General features: G+C 43.6%; 1 protein-coding gene across 1 annotated transcript in view; it reads left to right on the forward strand.

Annotated features, from left to right (window-relative positions):
* The window catches only part of ADAMTS2 (ADAM metallopeptidase with thrombospondin type 1 motif, 2), a gene marked incomplete at its 5' end in the record, with an annotated part of 111,230 nt that overhangs the window by 8,280 nt on the left and 90,927 nt on the right, over positions 1–12,023 (forward strand). The gene's annotated exons all lie outside the window — the stretch shown is intronic.

Consider the following 12,023-nt stretch of genomic DNA (forward strand, 5'->3'; position numbering starts at 1 on the left):
GTTTGCTGTTTCATACCATAGGATTGAAACTCTGTTTAATAACAATACGCAAAATAGCATCTGGTATGCGTCACTAAAATAAGCTCTAGCAGCAAATTCCGATAAACAGTTTCTGTTTAAAATGTTTTCTAACTAAAAGTGGTGTAAATCTTGCCTGCTGTCCATGATAATGATGATGAATGACGATGAAGCTCCAGGCATCATTAAATGAAAGCCATGGGCAAGCCCAGAGTTGCAAGGGAGATGGATATCCTTCAAACCTCTAAATTTCTGTCAGTTCTTGCAACAGAGGAGCCACATGTGAGGCCGTGTGAAGTGGTCCAAGGATTAAAAATGTGTTCCAGATGGTTCTGGCTGTTCTCAGCTGTGTGAAGCCTGCTCCTCGGTGGCCAGCTGCTGAAGAAGTCAGTGTGCTGCTGGTATCTTGGTGCTTGCAGAAGGGGCACTGGAAGAGTCACTGTTTATAGCAGTGCAAGACCCAGCGGGAGAATGAGAAACCAATCACTTGGTCTTTCTCTGTGCTAATTGAATTCATGATGACTACACCAAGTGCATCCCTACGAGAAAACACTGCATTACTTGTGAGCTCAATGACGGCTAAAGGGGGAGTACGTCAGCGCCTCGGAGCTGCTGCCATGTAGGCTGTCATCACTGGCACCTTCACAGCCACCGCCCAGGTGGCGAACGCCTGAGCAACAGGACGGCTTTCTGTAGCTGACTTTGTATCTCATGGGTGATGCTGTAACACATTTAGTCACAGTGTTACCTGCTGCTCCCTTTGTAAGGCTGTTCTCTCGAGGCCCTAACCCCATCTCCTAATATAGCCACATCTTCTTGTCCTGCCTCCCTTGGCACCCTCCGCCTGGCGAGGCGCAGCAGTGCTGACAACCACTGCTCACCACTCCTGCCTGCTGGGTGAACTGGGGAAGGATACAGAGCATATCACCTGCCTTTTGCAGATTGGGTGAGAGGGGGATGCGGGTCTTCGGGCCTGATTCTTCCCCTGCTGTGTGCAGGTGCACGGATGAGCAGGGAAGCATGTGGTTCCTTTGATGCTTACACTGTGTTACGCTCTGGGGGAGGCTGGGGACGCATCATCATCATCATCACGGCTTGGCTTCGCGGACGAAGATTTGGGAAGTGCTTTACCCACTGTTAATGCAAGCGCGCTGACGGGGACTACACCGGTAGTAACCCACTGCTTGGTGTGAGTTAGGTGCCTGGTCTACAGAGCCTGGGTTTACAGCTAAAGCCTGTGTTGGTTAATAACTTTCTGGAGCCCTTTGCAACTCTTGCTTGTTTATTTGTCTTCACTGTGTCTTGAATTCCCTAAGCAATGCTTGGGGCTGCCTGGACTTCTTAGGTAAAAATAACTTTCATCTGAAGAGCAAGCAACAGAACTGCTAACTTTCATTTCAGCTAGTGCAAGTCTCCTTTCCCCTGTGCTTTCCTGAAATTATAAAAGGTGAGAGGATCTTAGCCCAGGAAAAAAACAGTAAAATGTCTTACATGAGTTGCTTTGAATCTGCACTTTGGTACAGCAGTAGATGAATTTCTTCTTGAAAACTTTTGCTTCTTGGTGGTGGAGAAGCTCTGTTTCGAAATGGTGGGATAAAGCACTAGCAGAAACTATGTCACTCCAAGCTCAGATTTTTCTAGATGATCGTGTTACAAATGATTTATAATTATTTTTCATAATACTTCATCCCAAACTGTGTATGACACGAAGTCCCATGTATGTGTTTGCTGGTAATTGTTTGAAATTAATTGTCTTTGCTCATTTGAATATAAATCTTAGGAGTCATCTTTCCTAACATTTGCATGTTGCATTTCAAATCTCCTGTCTGCAGGAGTGACTTGGACCACAACATACTCTTAAGCCAAACAATGATTATTTTGTGGGCAGAAAGGTGCCTTCTTGGATAGGTCCTGTTTCCGCTGAAGGCCCACACGCGAGCAGTAGCTGCTCCACTAACACCATCACAGCCCAGACGTGGTGTGATGCTCTTGCCTAGTTCAGACCCTGCAACACTGCCTGCGCAAACCTGTGTCCTGATATTCTGCTGCTGAAACTATTATTGTCAGAAGAATAAGGCCATGGTTTGGTGATTGGTTTAAGCCAATCTAACCCTGATAATGAAGACTAGTCCTTCTCTTGCTTGCCAGCCACGCAGTCCCTCTGCCAGCTGTTGGATAGTCCAGCAACACCAAAGCAGTCCAACTCACTCATTAGGTTGCTTTCCTCAGTGCCTCTGGAGACCCTGCTCTCGGCTGGTGGCACATCTCGAAGTAGACTCTCAGAGAGTGGCACCTGGTTCCGTTCCTGCTTTTCCCATCCCCATGCAAAGGGTGAAGTCTCTTACAGACCAAGAGGTTCCTCTCTTACTCCGTGATGTTGCACAGCTCTTGGAACCGCAGTGCTTGTTAATGGGGTAAACACCGTGAACTATTTTTCAGCAGGTCCTTTGAGTAAAAGCCTGGTATGCATCTTTGCTCTTCCTTTTATCTGGGAGTTTTTGTGCAGTCACTTACTTGTTCCAGCTCTCTGTGTGTGCTCGACCATCTGGCACGGCTCGGCTGCCCGTCAGTGTGTAGTGCTTTCAAGGGGAAAAATTATTAACCACAATCTGGATGGCGAGGGGGTTAGGGACTGGTTTTGTATCAGCTCCAGAGCTGACAGTTCCAGGTAGGCAGCTCTTCAGAGCAGGTTTCTCAGCAGCCCTTTGCGCTATTGCCTGATGGGGGTGTGAGGAAAGGCGGCCAGCAGTCCCCAAGGACCAAGTGTCAGGGAGGAGTCCTTGGCAGCCCAGCGCCGCAGTCCCTTGCTGCTGGCCCGCTCGGAGGCTGTCATGCTGCAGGAGTGGGTAGCACTATGGAGCGCTTTCTTTAGCACTGCTGGGTTTCAGACAGTTGTCCTTGGAACAAAATTCATTTCCTTGGGCTTTGATCCATTTTGCAGGGCTTGGCCACTTCAGACTGTCAATTTTGAAAGAGACGTGGATTTTTTTTTTTTGCTGCTAACCCTAATTTTTTAACATTGCTTCAACAATTGTAGCTTTTTAAAAAGTGGAGTGATATTTACAGAACATTTAAGGAAGGATTCTTTTATCCAAAGAGCGAGTCACACATAAGACGTGCTCAGTCCTGAATGTAACCTGAAAAAAAGAAAAAGTCTAATGGTGGTTTCTGTGAACTGCCACCGGTGGGAATTTTTTCAGCTTGTAATCTTGTCAGGTATCTGTGCACTTTGTGACTGCGTCTGTTTGCCTGTCAAGGAGATCTTTATTCCTGTTGTGCGTGTGGAGGCATATTACAGTTGTTGAAGGTGCTCGCTGACTGTGAATGGTGGGAGACGCTGAGAAATGTTTTATGCTGGAAGCAGCTGCCTCTGAAATGCCCATCCCTGCGCCCCCCTCCAAGTGCCATCTCGCACGCTTCGCAGGGAAGGCAGAAGAGAAAGTTTACCTTGGTAGTATAGGGATTTTTTATCAACTTTCAAAGAAATATGAACCATTGTTTTGTTTTCTCTGTCTTATTTTTTTTTGGTGAAGTGTTTTTTATTCTTCAGAATAAGCTGGCGATGTGGTTTAAAGTGACGTGGGGTTCGAATGGCCCTCGGGATGTGGGAAATGGTGACATGTTGGAAACATTGTTCTCCTATAGGTCAGCAAACCCAGGTTACTTCATGGGAAAGCATCTGGTGTGACTGGTAGCTACAGTGACTAGTGTGACATGGGAAGTTGCCCTTGACTGACTATTAATGTATATGAAATAAACAGGCACCGAGCACTGCGTCTTCGGAGCGGAGTGGGCAGCAATCCTGTTGGTCTAATTGAGTGTCGTTGTTATCGGAGCCTTCAGAGTTCATTCATCCGACTGGGTTTCTTTCTTTTCTAGGGTTTTCCTTTTTTAGAGAAACTGTTATTTATAGTAACAGACATATCACAGCCATTCGTATCTCTCTCCCTGTGGAGTAGGGCAGAGGTCTGGTCCCTGTTTTACAGAGATCTACTCTCGTCTCAGTGCTCTCATACCCATTTATTCATGTTGAAGTTGGGTGTGCCAAACCCTAGATATCGGGGACTTGAATATTTTTGTTCAGTGGCTTTTAAAGCAGATTGCTTTTTCCCCCCCCAGGAATGAAAAAATTAATTTAATGGGGGTTGGAGAATCGGTTCATTCAAGGATCTGAGCTTAAAATGATGTATTGTCTGAAGCCGTAGATTAAATCTGGGCTTGAGTCCTTGTTCACCGGCTCCCCGGCCCATCTTTCTGTCAGCTTCAAACAAACCTTCCATTTATTCATGTTGAAGTTGGGTGTGCCAAACCCTAGATATCGGGGACTTGAATATTTTTGTTCAGTGGCTTTTAAAGCAGATTGCTTTTTCCCCCCCCAGGAATGAAAAAATTAATTTAATGGGGGTTGGAGAATCGGTTCATTCAAGGATCTGAGCTAAAAGTGTTTTTTTGTCTGAAGCCGTAGATTAAATCTGGGCTTGAGTCCTTGTTCACAGGCTCGCTGGCCATTCTTCCTGCCAGTTCAACTCAGCCTTTTCCCAATCCCTCTTCAGAAAGCTCTGACTAAAGGGCAGACTGAAAATCATACATTTCAACTTTATATTCTACTTGCAAGCTGAAGTCTTTTTTACTTTGTTTTTCTTTAAGCGGAGGCTCTGGAGACTTGTTAAACTATGAAATGGTTAGAAAAAGGCAGCCCCAAGGCTCTAGCTAGGGGTATTAAATGTCCTAGGCAGCCCTAAAATGCTGCTCAGTCTCCAGTGTAAAATTCTAACAAAGGGGGAAAATCTGATTTGGAGTCACTATAAGATGACTTGAATATAATTTCTAAATTTCTGGGTTTTTTCTTGGGTATCCCAATTACATGCGTGCAGAGGAATAGATGGTATTGACACTTCCATGGCAACCCAATGTAGTGTCTCAGATATTGACACACAGGCCATTAATTACTGAACCAAAATGTTTTTGGAAGACTGGCAAAATCTATCAGTCTGCTGCAAAATGTAAGGACAACAGCACAGCAACAAAATGCAGATGAGAAAACATAAGCTTTGGGATAAAGTCTGACCTGAAAGTTAAATGGAACTTTTAAGAGTCCACTGATGGTGGTAACATCAAGTGACAGTCCCGTGGGGTTCTGTGGATCTGGTCTGTGTTTGTGGCTGGATGTGTGATAGAGGTCGGACGATTCTAAAAATGTGGTAGCGACTCTTATTATGCTTTTATTAGAGGTGCTAGCACACTTGAAGAGAGCACGAAGGGCCGCCCTCGCGCTGCTGTTATGCTGGCGATGGTGGTGGGATGCGGGTGGGAAGGGCGCATGGCCTGAATTAGTTAAGCCTTAGATCTATGTGGAGGTGTTTACTGGTCCATAACAACTGACTGCCTGCTGTTGCATTGGGGATCTCTCTTATCAGACATCCTGAAGAGAATTAAAGTCTTCTGTGCTGCTGAAACCCTGTTGGAAAGCACGGTCAGAGGGCAGAGCGTTCCTTGCAAGAAAACCAGTGCGGCTAAGCCCTGAAGATTTGCAGTAGATAAGATTGATTGCACTGGTAGGATTTATAGTCCTTGCGGGTCTTAGGTCAGACAGCTGGAAAGCCTGGTTGTCTCTGAAGTGATGGCACGGGCATTTCCAAGAATCTGGGAGAAAGAATCTCTTAGCTAAAAGGCCACATTTCTTCCTTAAGATTATTTCCTTCCAATATTTTGAAGTTTTTAAAGGAGAGCTCAGAGTCTTTGCAATGTGAGATGAAACTGTACTCCCACCAAATAAATTACAGTGTCTCTTTCAAAATCCCTATAGGCAGTGCATATTATGCGATAACAAATTCTCCCAGACCTTATACGAATGTATTTTCTGGGAACTGCTTTATAATAATAAATTACTGGTTGGCAAGTGGGTAGGGTTCAGCCAAGCCATGCTCTTGATCCCGTTCACGCTGATCTTTATGGAAAAATTCCCAGTGAGTTTAGTGGGGGCAGACCCAGTACAAGGCTGAATTCGCCTGAATTGCAAAGTGTTTTTATCTGCTGCTGTTTTGCTTAATTTTGTACCTTCTGAGTCTCATGATTTACTTTGAGAGTCATTTGAACACATTGAAACTAATCTGTAACTTGAAGTTGTGTTAAGAATTGAGCATTGAGAGTATGACTTGTGTATTCCTAGTGATGGAGTGTAGCTATGGGCGTGATGGAACGGACCCAGCTATTCCTAACAAAGCCACGTGTCATTGTTCCTCACTCTGACACCCCTTTTATGTCTGTTGAAAGACAGCAACGTCTTTAATTTTTCATGAAAAATGATCAGACCCCCCTGGAAAATATTCTTATTTGTTAGTTTCAACCAGTTTGTTGTCAGTGAATCTGATAAGAAGCTTCTAGATCATAACTGACCAAGTTAAATGTCTTGGGTTTTCAGAGTAAGCTGCTTTTTTTCTTTTCAATGAGCAGTCTTTCTTCCTGTCACCTGGTCAGGTATGCCTTCCCCCAGTATTTATTACAGATGCATTCAGAGCTGGCATGTAATTTTGTTAAGCTCTGGCAGTAATGATTGCACCTCCATTCCTTCTGGTACCTTCTAATTAAATAATTTTCTGAATTTTCTTTGGGCACCCTCTTTTGGGATACACACTTCATTGTGCTTAGTCTCATTATTCTATTCATACTTTGGTTTTGAGCCGATTTGCAGGACATACATAGTGCCTTCCTTTCCCATAGTACTTTCCAGAAACCACTGCTTTGTGTTCATGTGGCAGTGCCTTCTCATCCCTCTGCTCTGATTTTCTGAAAACTGCTCAACTAATTCCAATAATTGAATTAACATGGGGCTTTTTCTTCAGTTGACCAAAACTATTTCAAGAAGTCTTAACTTTTTTCTCCTCAGCTCTTTTGTTATTGGTTTATTCTTCCAGTTTCTCTCTTTTTGCCTCATCCAGCTACTCCTTTTTTTCTTTTCCTTTTTTCTAAACAACGGTTAATTGGTCTAGTTTAGGTCTCCAGGTGATGTCTTGGTTGTTTCCCTCTTTATCAGGTATCCTAGTATCTTGCAGGCTTTTCATCCACAGTTTTTTTTCAAGAAACCAGTCATACCCCCTCCATATTTTGACTTCTGTATACCAAGATGGCATGTTGCATGAGGACTTCGATACTCTCATTTTATTTTCTTCCAATTTACAGTGAAACTGTTGGAAGAATTTGATATCATCGTGTTAGCAGTTGGGAGGATTTCTCATTCTTGGACAAATTTGGCTTGGAACACAAAACCAAAAGGCAGTCCTTGCTCCCCAAATCCTAAAATAACCATGAAACCCAAGCAAAGCGCCTCTTGGCTCAGTTAGAGCTGAAGAGGATAGAAACACACTTCCCTGTGTGCTAACACCAAAAGCATCTTACAGCATTGGTCTCTCCCCTTTCTTCCAGAAGTCATTGTCATATGCAACTACTTTTCCTATTTCCTTTATGATAAATGTAAATAGTTCAAGTTTTTCAAAGCAAGTTTCAAGTTCTTTAGATAGATACCCATGAGAATTACTGTCTTCAGCCTCCGTAGAAAGGGTCTCAAGAAGGTAATTGTGGTGGTGTCAGGATTTGAAGGGAGAATCAATAGGGCACCTACACACTTTGAAGCTCCTGGTCTGGCCTCTGTATACTTGTTAGCTGCTCTCCCCTTGTTTCTCCCACTCACAATCACCTTAATGACAAAGTCAGGTTAAGCCCTTGGACTTCATTTCATTTCACTTTTTGCTCTTGAAAACCGCAAAGTGATTAACAGGATGTTTCAGAAACGCTGCCAAGAGCCCAGGGTGAATTTCCTTCTCTTGAAATTGCTGAGCACAGGCTGGAAGAGGGGCTGCTGTGTGAATCCAGGCTGGGACCTGCTCTCCCATTGCAGCGGGGTCTAAAGACGTTCACCACTGCAGCAGCTGCGTTCGTTGCTTGGGGCTCTTGCCCTTTGCCAGGAGACAACTTTCCTGCTTAGAGTATAGACACACGGTGCACTGTCTGGCTCCTGGCGGACTGGCTGAGGGCAGCAGCCCAGCTCACCTCATTCCTGGGGAAGAGCATCTCTGGTGCACGCTCGGTGCACAGTGGTTCCCTGCCAGGATGGTTGGTAGGCAAAGTGGAACGGCACGTAGCAGAGGGAGGAAGCGACGAAGGAGTGCCATTTAGTGTCTGGTTGTGGGGGGAACTGTATGCTCGCAATATGTTTTGCCTTCTGCTGGCAGTCCTGGTGTGAAAAGCAGCATAGCTTAATTAAGCAGTGTCAAAAAACTCAATTCTTCCAATCTGCCTTCCAGTCTGAAGTGTTGTTCTTTGCTGATTTAGCTGTATCTCGCAAGAAGTCTATATCCTTATGGCTAAATGATCAAGTTTCACGGAGGATTTCAGTGTCACCTGATTTTTGATGCATTTTAATAGGACTTGGACAAATCTGTTAAGCCCTATGGGTCATCATTCTGCCCTGGATTTTCCAAATGGGGATCTGTGTGTGCTTTGACCGGAGTGAATCTGTGGTGTCTAAGTTGTGTGGGACTTTATATGTAAGATGTATGGGACTCGGCGTGGACATCTTGCACCACAGGTCCACCTGCACACTGCAAACTCAGTACGTACCAGTTGTGTCCTGCTTGCTGCGTGTGCTCAGGGAATTTCAGAGCATGCTCTGCACATGTGAGACAGTCTGAAGGACGTCTTGAATTTACTGGGTGCGTGTGTGGCTCCTTTGTTTCTGTACATTGCCGCTGCACTAGATATATCGCACTGACGGAGTTGGTTACCTCATGACCAGTGCTCTTCCATGGGAGAGTGGTCCAAGACACCAGTAGCTTGGTCAGACATCTGGACATCTAGAGCTGTGAGACACAGCCAGTGTTCTCTAATTCCACCTGGGCAAAATTTCTGGGAAGATAAAGAGCAGCAGCAGGAGGGAACCTGGATGAACAAACTAATGTCAGTACCTCAGTCTCGTGGATGTACCGTTCTCAAGAGCTTTGTTAGGATTGTATTTGATAAGAGTCAAGCTTCAGTGGATTCTAGATTGTTATCGAGCAACATGAAGCTTTCTTTACTAAACATGAAGTTTAGTGAAGAATACAAAAGAAACTTGTTATTGGGTAAATTTTTTATTGGGTAGATTTTTTTTCCTTACTAGAACCATCTTCCCATGAAATATGAAAGATCCTTTCCAAATGCAGAAGTTATGCAAACATGTCTGAATGCAGAAATAAAACTGGAAGCAGTGTGTTTCTTTTGCCAGTTTTGCAGAAGGCCACCCACAAAGGTATATCTTCCTTCTTTTTTTCATCTTTTTTTTTCCCTGTTTCTAGTTTTGTGGAAAAATACAACAAATTTTGGGCCAAATCAGAGCCTATTTTGATTTTATAACCATTCTTTTCAAAGCAAGAGTGAAATATCATTTGAATTTTCCAAGTAAATTAGCTGAAGAAAAAAAAAATTAAAATGAAGTGGAAAATTTGGTGCAAATGATTTATGATGGAGGCTCTAAGTTCTTGATCGGACAGACTCACACATACCAGCTTTTCCCTGCATGAACGTGGAGAAGCATTCAGACTGTTTGGTTGCAGGCATTTTCCTTGCTATTAGTTGGTTTTGGCTGTATTTTCCTCCTAGCCTTGAGTGTTTGATAATATTTTCCTGAATTAAAATGAAAGTTCTGTTTTGACTTGATACTTCCAATCTGTTTCTTGACTGTTGGTATTCTCAGATTTTACTTGACTTGAGACACCATTTCTTTCCGTTCTGCATATTCACTCCCTCTGACCAAATGGGCAGGAAATGCACTAAATTTCTCTGTAGCCCAGAGAAATGCAGGATTCCCCGCGGACGGATGCTTTGCAATGGTTACGAATTACTCCTCTGTCTTCGCATCTGTCTCACTGTCCCGCACCGCTCTGCGTACCATCTGATGTATGATTTTTTCAGTGTAAGCAAAACCCTAGAAACGTGGTTAGAATGTGAGATTCTTAATGATTCAGGACCCAAATGCTCCAGATCTCTGAGGTCATTCATACAGTGGTATCGGTATCCTCTCTCTGCTGTGGAAACAATCTCTTCGGTCCTTGGGTGCACCCTGCGCCCGTGTACCACCACTCCCTCCTGTGCGTCGTTCAGACTTATTGAAAAGAGTTCCAGAGGAGGAAATTCAACAGTTTGCTCTTGGAGCCTATATTGTAGTCTAAATGATCTCACTGCTTAAAAATGTTTTCTTGGGTCTAGGTTTAATAATTTTTCACAATCTCTCCTTTGTAGCTAACTCTCCCCCACTTTCTCCTTAAAAAAAATTCCTTCTCTTCCATGTGCCAGTGTTTTCTAGACACATAAGCTGTTATCAGGTTGTCTCAGCCATCTTTCAATCAAGATGTACTTTTTCGTTCCTGTAGATGATTATTTTTTTTCTCCATCTTTATGTAAATACAAAAATCGTACTAATGTAACCTCCTGTAGTTAAAATGACGCAACCTCGCCTGTGTCGTTGTGTAACTTAGTTCTGTGGGAAGACAAATTCTGTTTGGGATAAGGCAACTTTATCTCAGTACCCACTGTTGCTTCCACAGATAATCATCACCGAGAAGGTGAGTGATCTAGGACAATGAACCAGAAAGATGCCTTTAAATGAACAAAGATTTCCACACCCTTAAAAAAGAAAAATAAAGCAAATGGGTAAGCAGCTTGGCAACATAGTCATCGGCTGAGTAAATGTGTGTCCTTGAGCACAGTTCATGTTCTGCTGTGGTTTGGTTGTGGTTGGAAGGCGGAATGACTCTTACTCATACGTTTGTATTCCTGAATAAGTCTCAGTAATCAAAACATCCTGACTGAGCAAGGCTGGGGTTTTATAGCTTCAGAATCGGGGCAAAGCAATGTTCAAATGTGGAGGATGCTGTTAATCCTGCCGTGCTGTCCTGACATCAGGTGTTGTTACTCTCATTAACGGGTACTTTTCCAGAAGTGTTGCAGCTGCGTGGTGTTGGAGTCATATCACATCCTGACTTTGTATTAAAAAAGGTTTCAAAGATAATAAGGTACAATCACAAACAAAAACCTTAGTAATGCAGGTGTTGAGTTCCGAGATCTGTTTCACGTGGAGGCTTTTCAAGAGTTACAGTCAATAACTTCTCTCCACTACACTGGTGATGGTCCAAAACCCTCCAAAGCCATTGATTTCATTGAGATTACACAGAATATCTATCTACCAGTTCAACTGAGAGTTGACTCTAGTCCCAGCTCTTTATTGTGCTAGATGGTTTTGAAAAATGGGGTGAATGTTCTCTGCAAAGAGGAAAATAGACCATTGGGTGTCTTGGTTAGTATATGCAGCAGCATAGACACAGGAATTTTCTGGCACCGGTTCCTATCCAGCCTATTTCTTTAAATGGATTGCTCAGCAGTTCGCTGCACTCCTTGCCAGTTAAATCATGAATGTCAGCAGGGACTGGTGGGAATTTAATGTTATGAAAATGGAACTCCACTGTTCAAGGTAATGAAAAATCCAGAAGTGAATGGCACTTGTTAAGATCCACATGTGTTCTCTCATCCAGCACTGCCCTGTTGCAGCAGTTTGGCAACAGGGCTGATAGAATCTAAATTCAATGCAATAACATTACTCACCCAAGTGCTTTGGAAATAACTTTTTTCCCTTAAAATGATTGGAAAGTCAAAATTTGTCGATCAGAAATGCCGCAGATCCAAACACAGGCTTCTTCCCAATTTTGCGAAGGTATTCTCTCATTTACTGCTCTTTGTTGGTTCTGACGTGAGACTGGGTCTCAACAAGGGGTAAGACTTCTCAAGGACTGGTGAATTGTCCAATAAAATTGCAAAGGAAATACAAGGCCTGCAGGGAGGTGGTCTTCACTGTGCATCTCCAGAGGTCTCTGAGGGCTAAGGCAACAGAGGCAGGCAGTAAAGGAGATGAAGATGCTCGGTACCTCACAGCACCAAAATGTCTCCATCTTCTTTGTTTCTGTCTCCAATTACTCTTT

This window comes from Buceros rhinoceros, unplaced genomic scaffold (assembly GCF_000710305.1).
Source record: "Buceros rhinoceros silvestris isolate BGI_N320 unplaced genomic scaffold, ASM71030v1 scaffold11059, whole genome shotgun sequence".
NCBI classification, from domain to species: domain Eukaryota; kingdom Metazoa; phylum Chordata; class Aves; order Bucerotiformes; family Bucerotidae; genus Buceros; species Buceros rhinoceros.